The sequence below is a fragment of the Amblyomma maculatum genome, chromosome 9 (assembly GCF_055883805.1).
Source record: "Amblyomma maculatum isolate TAMU_Amacu chromosome 9, ASM5588380v1, whole genome shotgun sequence".
Lineage (NCBI taxonomy): Eukaryota > Metazoa > Arthropoda > Arachnida > Ixodida > Ixodidae > Amblyomma > Amblyomma maculatum.
Window position 1 is genome coordinate 76,350,529 of NC_139352.1, and position 8,729 is coordinate 76,359,257.

The 8,729-nt window shown below is 44.3% G+C and overlaps 1 long non-coding RNA gene across 1 annotated transcript; it reads right to left on the reverse strand.

The window, feature by feature from the left end:
• Window positions 1-3,963: 3,963 nt before the first annotated feature.
• Window positions 3,964-7,861, reverse strand: LOC146179465 (uncharacterized). Its single transcript, XR_014700929.1, has 2 exons — window positions 7,742-7,861; window positions 3,964-4,256 (listed from the first exon to the last, which is right to left on the reverse strand). It is a non-coding gene; the product is annotated as an uncharacterized LOC146179465 (long non-coding RNA).
• Window positions 7,862-8,729: the final 868 nt, after the last annotated feature.

Consider the following 8,729-nt stretch of genomic DNA (forward strand, 5'->3'; position numbering starts at 1 on the left):
TCCACTCACCTGCGCATGTGGTCTTGAGGTGTCACACAAACTGGGGACCAATCAAATCGGCCATATAACCTCCCAATGACCACCAGAAAGAGGCAAGCTCGCAATTTTTGTGCGAAAGTACTAGTCTTGCACTATGAATTTCGCCCATTTACGGATTCCGTCAGCATCACCGAGCGTTGCAGTGGCAACAACCAAACCTAGCTCTGACATCCGCAGTTATACTATAATTTTCTATTAGTGGCCATGATTACCGCAATTGCCATGACTAACCAAGTGTAATTAACATTAACTAAGCCTGTACAGTGGCCAGGCAAGAAAAGGAACTTGTCTGAAAAGACGTTCTTCTTTCTTTAGTCTTCCTAAGCCTAACTGAGTGCGTTTGGCCTCTAAAGGCACAGCTAAGCCTAAGGACCTTTAGGGTCACACCACTGCAACACATTGCCCATAATTACACCACCCTAACCCTAATAACTTGATTAGGCTTCAATAAGCCTAATGGGTCTAACCGAGGATATTTAGTGTGAAATCGCTTGTTTTAGCTCGTAAAGCTTTCTTTTACCTGAACTGCTAAACCGCTGCCATTTTTCTCAACGTCCACACGCGCACAATACACACAACGCTAACGCCAACAACACGACACTTGGTTTTCTGAACACCTTCAACCGTGTGGCGCTAAAAACGCCCTGGTGCCGCCATCTGTTGTGCAAACACTCCAGAAAGGCACCTCCATTTTCCCCATTCTACTGAGCGCGAAGGACTCGGTAGAGGTGATAAGGTGTGGCTGAGTAACTCCGGTAGCCTGAAAGAAAAGTCCGCATCATTGACAACGTAGCGCCACACATCAAAGGAGATGTCATGCAAAGGAATCTGGTCCAAGCCGATGCTGGGCAACAAACGGTCGATGGCGAAGTTGGTGCGTCATACGCTGGCCCTAGCACAAGCTGTCAAGTTAACAGGAGGAAAGAGATTATGTTAACACATTGTGGGCGTGGTGTAAGACAGAGAGGAGAATGAGACAAAATCTCATATTAGTTCCAAACTTCAAAGAACGAATCGATGGCAGCACAAATGGGAAGATATACTTGATAAAACAATAAATATTGTCTGTCCCGAACATAACTTCATAGGCAGCAATAGGATCGATATCGCTCATGAGGTGACGGCCAGCCGCCATCACATTCGGGGTCAGTATTGCTAGAGCTTTGGGCCGAAATTAGCGCCAATTGTTGTTGATGGACGCAGCTTACTGATTACGGAATGAACCGCTATCCGTATGTTAAAGTCTGGTTAGCTTGCCGCTAGCGCATGGTTCAGGACAGTTTTCGAAGAATTCGCAAGTAATTAAAATCTAATCAACTTAGCGAGCACATGGGGTTGGCAGAAGGTTCCATTTGTTTTTTTTGTTTTTTTTTTTTTTTAAGAGATAGTCAGTGGGTGTAAACCCTGCGCTACCGCTAACAAAATGGGTGACGTGGCCTGTTGACTTGGCGCAACATTTCAGTGTCCTCCTTGTGTGAACGCAGAAGCCACACAGTGATGAAAACTTACCTGCAAGCAGAAGCAGGTAGGCTATGCGCACGAACATTCTCGCTCTCTGAAATCAAGGAAATAACAGATTCCCTCAAAGTACGTCCCACCGAGCAACAGTAGTTGCATACCTCTAAGCCTGAGACAGCAGGGAACCCTAAACCCGTGTTACAGAATATCTTTGGGTAACTCACTGTTCTATACAATTAATGCTGTAAAACAATTTTACCAAACCCAATGCAATATCATTAACTTAGGTCGGGCGTTTTTTTCTGTTTCTGCCTTCTTCCTTGCCTTGTGGCAGCCATCCGAGATGCAACGTGAGAAATACTGTCGGAGCTTCACTAAACAAGTTTGGTTTGGTTTGGTTTGTGGGGTTTAACGTCCCAAAGCAACTCAGGCTATGAGAGACGCCGTAGTGGAGGACTCCGGAAATTTCGACCACCTGGGGTTCGTTAACGTGCACTGACAACGCTCAGCACACGGGCGCCTTGCTTTTCGCCTCCATCGAAAAGCTGCCGCCGAGGCCGGGATTCGATCCCGCGTCCTTGGGAACAGTATTCGAGCGCCGTAACCACTGCGCCACCCCGGCGGGGTTCACTAAACAAGTAGAAACAAGTAGAAGGAGGCATCAAATTTAGCTTTTTATGTAAAAGTACTGATTTCATTCTTCCATGCAAAAGCCAAGCAGCTCTTTCGCCTCTCCTCATAATCTAGTAATTGTGCTCGTAAATTCATAAGGTCTTAAGAGGAAATAAAAAACAAAGGCCACATATTTAAAAATAAAAACTACGCTAAAATGCGCCAAGTCCGGAGGTATTGTTCAAAAACTTGTTACTTAGAGAAAAGGCGTATTTTTATTAATGTTTCGTACAGTTTCGCTAAACGTTGACTAGAGTAAAAAAAAAAAACGGTTTCGTTCAATCGTTTAAAAGTGGGTTGAGAACACTCTGATTGCGTTATTATTCTCAAAAGGTGGCGGGTATTTTTTTAACGGGAGAGTAAAAAATTTTGCCGCACAAATTTCCGGCGTAGCTCACCTGACGTGTAAGATCCCTTGGTGGCAGAATAATCGGCATGCAATGGCTCGTCAGGAATGTGAACCACTTGTTTCGAACAGAATTGAACAGCCTTCCAGCCGAATGGAAGAGCAGAGGTGTATCGCAAAGCGTTGACGAAATTCTTGGCGTTCTTTATAATTGACCAGTCGTTCACTTCTGTGACAATCTGAATAACTGGCTATTGTTTAAACTCGATATCAGCTTGTTGCTTCGCGCTGTACAATATAGGTGATTAGCATTTCTGTCGGATCAGGTTGATAAGATGACCTTTCGAAGAAGCGCATTTTCTTTTCGCTTTCTGTTCTCGATACAATACACAATGCTTTCAACTTGGTTGCAATCCACCTTGAAATAGAGCATTTACCGTACACATTTATATTTACTCTTTTCTTCATAACACTCGCAAACACCCTCAGATTGAGAATATTACATGAGGGGTAGATGAAACGAAGTTAAATTATCTGTGGCGTCACATAACCTAAGTTGTCATTGTGCCAAAAAAGCTCCATATAACTAATTAAATTTAATGGTCATTTGCAATGTTAAATTTCATTTTGTCATCCCTTATGTTGGTCGCAAGATCTTACTAACGCTATAGCTCAAATAGTTCCATTTGTTCAAAATAAATAAGGCCCTAAAGCGGGAAACAAGATCCGGCTCCTTAGTCGCTTAGGAGCTTTTTACTCGACCAGCGCCTCCTCGCGCTCTTATTTCCACTAACATCCCTAACAATTAACTCTATCTCCACATTTCTGATCTTTGTGAAAGGTGTAAAATGACAGGCTTAAATGATAGGGCATGACATGTTCTCGCAAATTGTGCACTTTTAGATGATTTCACTTGGATTGAGTGGGTGACGCCAACCAATCTGCCAGCATTGACAGCAAGGCATACACCGTGAGTGGTATCAACAATTTCTAATCACAAGCTCCGGTTCATTACCACTCCATCTGTGAAGTAGTTCAGTTTCGTTACTGCAGTTGACAATCACACCGATTGTATTTTTATTTTTCGTTGGGCCTAAATGATTGCCGGTTAAAGAGATTAAAATTCCACCCTCTTTCTTGTTCTTGATTAGGAGTACCACGTTCTTTTAAATCGTACCAACTTCTACATAGGAGGGAAGAGGAATTTTTTCGACACCTAGGGCGTCTTTTCGATATTTCTCATTTAATTCTGTATGACGCAGGTGCGTTATTTTATCCAGAGGCACGGTGCCATTGCTGCAAATAAACATTTCACTCCGGCCGCCATGCCCAAACTCTAAATAGATGAATATTTGTTAAAACTGAGTTCACTGTAAGTGGGAAGTGGTCTCGCATCATTTCAAGATAACGAAAAGAAGAGGCAAAAAAAAAAGTGGACAAGTGCGAACTATATTTATTTAAGCGCACATCTTTTAAGGGCTGCTTGCAAGACTCCTCTTTGTTCTTTCCAAAGTGCTCATTGCTTATCCAATGAAGTCACTGATTTTCAGTGCATACGTTTTGTTCTGTAGTGCAGCACTATAAGTAGTGTTCAGCGCGCGGGCAATTTCTATCACAACTCGAGGAACGACTTCTTCTTCGAATTGCTTGAAAACTTCTTTGGGTAAGTCCATGGACAAATGGACGGGCTTCAACTTAGCGGACAGGCCCTGCTTCACATTGCAACTGTAATATTCCGAATCTGCGAAGAAATAAGCACAACGAAACACTCATGTAAAAATGTACAAGCGAAAAGTGTGAAAAGTTCAGAATTATGGGGACAAATAAGCTCTGATTCTAAGCAGGAGGCGATGTCGTTAACGGCTCCCTTCTGCGGCTCCTGCTTCGTTCGCATATATGTAGTTTGCATGTGCTGACTTAATGAGCACTCGTTTAAATTATGTGTCTCTTATCACACACATACTAATTAACGTACACTCGTAGGCTACCGCATTATCTAAATAGCACTCATAATTCTACTGAAAAACTTGTATGAGTCAATAACCTCACATTTTCACACACAAGCTCCCTCAATTCACATAAGAAATCACATAAAAGTCGCATATAATTTCACGAGGTCTCATAGATTCTTGTACATTATCATAAATTATGTACGATATTTTATGATAATGATGTTCACCGTATGAAAGTCTATGCGATTAGATGAGATTTTATGAGGTTATTGCCCCGTAGAACTTTGGCTTTTCAGTAGGGAAGCGACCAACCACATCGATGTGAAGCCCCGCTACAGCAAAGCCGTACGAACCTGCCTACATGGCCTAGGAGCAGCATGTCTGATTATGCCCCCAAAAGCCCTGGAAGGTTCATTCCTATTACACGCTCCAACCTGAAATGAACCACCCCAGATCCTCCTAACTTTGTGACGTCACGTGGGCTCTTTACGTAACACAAACCACAGGCCAATCAGTGCTCGGCCATCTGACCTCTAATGCACTATCTGGCAGAGCCGTGCCCGTGATATTAAGCTCACATTCCCAACGTGCTGAACGCCGAAGCCACATTTCCGGCGCAATTCGACTTTTAACTCGATCGCACTGAAAATAGGTAATGTAAGAACAAATACGTGAAAGTAACGTAGTCGGCGAAACCGACTGATCTGCCAAATAAATTTTATGCTCTCCTGGTAGCGTTCACCAACGTTACTAGTTGCGATTGAGCAGTATGGCACGAGAAACAGTTCATCATATGAGGTTCAACAACCCATAAGACATCGATATGTAATCGATATGGTGGCACTGACGACAGATAGGGAAGTTTTTTAGAGCGCAGCTCTTTGGCGTCCGTTCCTGGGTTTCGCGTCGGCGTCGGCCTCGTAACCAGCTCCGCCCCCCTTTCATCCCCCCAGCGCTAGCAGCGACCGACTGATACCGCTGGATGCCGCTGACGCCGCTAGAGAGTCAAGATAACGTGACTGCATAGAACACCGTCGCCGCCATGAAGAAAGAGGAGGGGAGGGTCCCCCCCCCCCCCCCCCCTGTTCCTGCGTGGCGGATAGGGTGCTCTTCAGTTGCCGACGCGCCGGTTATTTCACGTAGGCCCCGGCACGTCGACGGATACGTGACCACCTTCCCACGGCTAGACCTGGTTCTTGGCGCTGCGGAAGCGAGGGTATCATATTGTTTGCGTCGGCATCGGCGGCGTTGTCCCTGAAACCAACTCCGCAGCTGGGGTTGACTCACTATCGGCGTCAGCAGCATCAGTCAGTCGCTGCTATCTCTTCCCTCCTCCCTTTATCGCGTTGTCCGTTTGCTGCGCGCGCTTCTGCCCCCATCGTTTGCCGCTGGGTGTACACGCCGCCCCCATCCCCCCTCTTCCTGCGAGTCTCCGGTTGTCAAAGCGCCGGCTCGAACTTAATTCCTTTCTTCGCGCGCTCTAAAAAATTCTGTGATAGCGCATACATGTGTTGCTCGATTTCTTTGCCTCAATCTATCGAAAAGGTGAAACAGCTTATTTGCTGCGCTCAAATTTCGCATTGGGAAGTAACGTAATCGGCGGTAATTTTTTTTTTACAGTTCTTTTTTTTTCTTTGGGGGGGGGGGGGGGGTGCATTACAAAAGCAATGAAAACCGAGGGAGAGCAAACAAAAGGTGTACCGACACCTGACGAACGCCCATCCACCGAGTAAGAAGAATGTTTACAGAACTAAATCATTAAAAAAATCGCATAAAGACATACAATATGAAATATGCACAAAACGATGCGCCACAAGCTCCTCATGCATGTGTTCCGACAATGACACAAAGACAGCCGCTAGCATGTCGGGATCCTAAGGAAATATGGCTAGCTAAAGGCGCACAGCGGAAAACCATCAGGGCTAAGAAAACTGACAGGCGTTTCGATGTTGCCTCAATTCGCTATTCTCTTTTCTCAACTGCACTTTACATGGTTTCTGTTTTTAATTAGCTCAACTTTAGCATTCGTATTTTTACGTACTCGAAATCTCCTCTCCTCCGATCACTCTTGAGGTGCAACAAGTAGTTGTGTCAAAGATTAACTATAGGTTTTGGTTTGTGGGGTTTAGCGTCCCAAAGCAACTCAGGCTATGAGAGACGCCGTAGTGGAGGACTCCGGAAATTTCGACCACCTGGGGTTCTTTAACGTGCACTGACAACGCACAGCACACGGGCGCCTTGCTTTTTCGCCTCCATCGAAAAGCTGCCGCCGAGGCCGGGATTCGATCCCGCGTCCTTGGGAACAGTAGTCGAGCGCCAGAACCACTGCGCCACCCCGGCGGGGTAAAGATTAACTATACTAGAGGTGCGCTTCCAATGGTAGTCTCCAAGAAATCAAAGTTTTTTAGCCCCGCCGCTTCCTCAGTGATCTGAGGATAAATTTGACAAGTTACTCCGAAAACAGCCAGTACTGAGGATCCAAGGTTATTTGTTGCATTCAGGTTTTATGTACTAGCGAGGTATAATACCAGGGTAGCCACATCTTAATTTCATGAGAAAGTGTGTTGTTACGTCTGGCCATCAGCATAAGGGCGGACCCAGACTTGGTAGTTCAATTCTGTCGGTGCGCGGATATCGTTTTAATCCAGAGAGGAACTGCGCGGAATTAAGGTTAAAGTCACCGTCCTCCCCAGTCAGAAAAAACTACAAAAAATTTTCTGTCGTCACGACAGAATTTTTGTGCGGTTTTTGACGGGAAACCTGTTGTGACAACAGACTGTTCTGCAGTAACATCGGAAATTTCTGTAATTACAATAGAAACGTGCTACAGAACTACAGACAACAGAAATATACTACTGAAAAACTACAGAACTACAGAAACGTACTACAGAACTATAGAAAAATTTGATGATTACGACAGAACTGCAGGATATTTTGTCGTATTTTTGACACAGTTCTGTAGTTTTTTTCGACTGAGTCTTGCAACAGGTTTACTTCTATCCCACTCCGTCGTTACCATCACCTGTCCATCATCCTTCAGTGCCAACATTGAAATGTGTTTATCACGTGAAAATCTGTAAAAAAAAAAAAAGTGCAATATTTTATGATTGTCTACCCCACCCCTTATGTAATACCCCGAAAGGGGCCTTTAAGGTTAATAAATGAAATGAAATGAAATGAAACTTCTACATCAGCACCGTACCCATAAGGCACGCTTCCAAGGTGCACGCAGGTTCGCACTCAAGATTATATGAAGTGAGAGTACAATACGCACCTTTGTTGTCGGTAACGGCATGATGAAAGGCTAGAAAGTACTGGCAACTATCGACGAGCATTTCGGCCTCCATCCACTTGGAGTGGTCGTCTGCAATCACCTCTGCGGAGTATTTGGCAACCAAGCCATCGCAGCTGAGGCGGCATATAATAGGTATATAATAGCGAGAAAGGGAGACGATGAATCTGTCTCGTCCCTGATTGTACAGTCTTCTTCTCGTCGCACCTGTGCAAAGAGAGTCGCATAGTGGAATATTGAATTTATTTTCGAAACGTTTTCTTTAAAATCGCAGAAATCCCACAATTTTTAGGCCACTCGCTGCACATCTGAAAGCAAATGTTTAACACATAAATCTGCAGTCACCAGGAATTATTTGCTTAGTAAACACTGAAAGATTTTTCTGTAGTATTTACTGCATTCAGGGAGATAGGCAACATTTTAGGTCGAAAATACACATAGAATAAAGCACAGCAAACGATGACGTAACTGTACTGAATAGTATTTTCCCGAGTGCAACCAATCGGCAACAACTTAAATTGTCACGCCTCTTTACAACACTTTCAGGCAGTAACAAAATGAAAGATATAAATTTGTTTTAACATCACGCACTCAATTCAGACAGCTACGAAAATGCATGGAAAACCATGCAAAACGTGAGCGCGTTGATAAAGTGTGCGCTGAGAGGAAATTAAAAAGCAACATACAGTTTTATTTAAACCGGGCTCATGACCACTGGGACTTCACTCGCTACCATGAGGTGGTGATTCTCTGCCATGCAGAGCTATGCCGTTCACTTCACCAACATATTTTTCTGCAGCAACTTGATTCTTGACATGTGTTGCTTATTTATTTATTTATTTATTTTTTGCATAGGCACGAGAGGAACGCTAAAGGGAGCGTTGCTATCTCCGCTGCTTTTCAACATGGCAATGAGGAATCTCCCGGTCCACCTGGAGAAAGTATTTTCATTCACCAGCGTAAGCTGGCG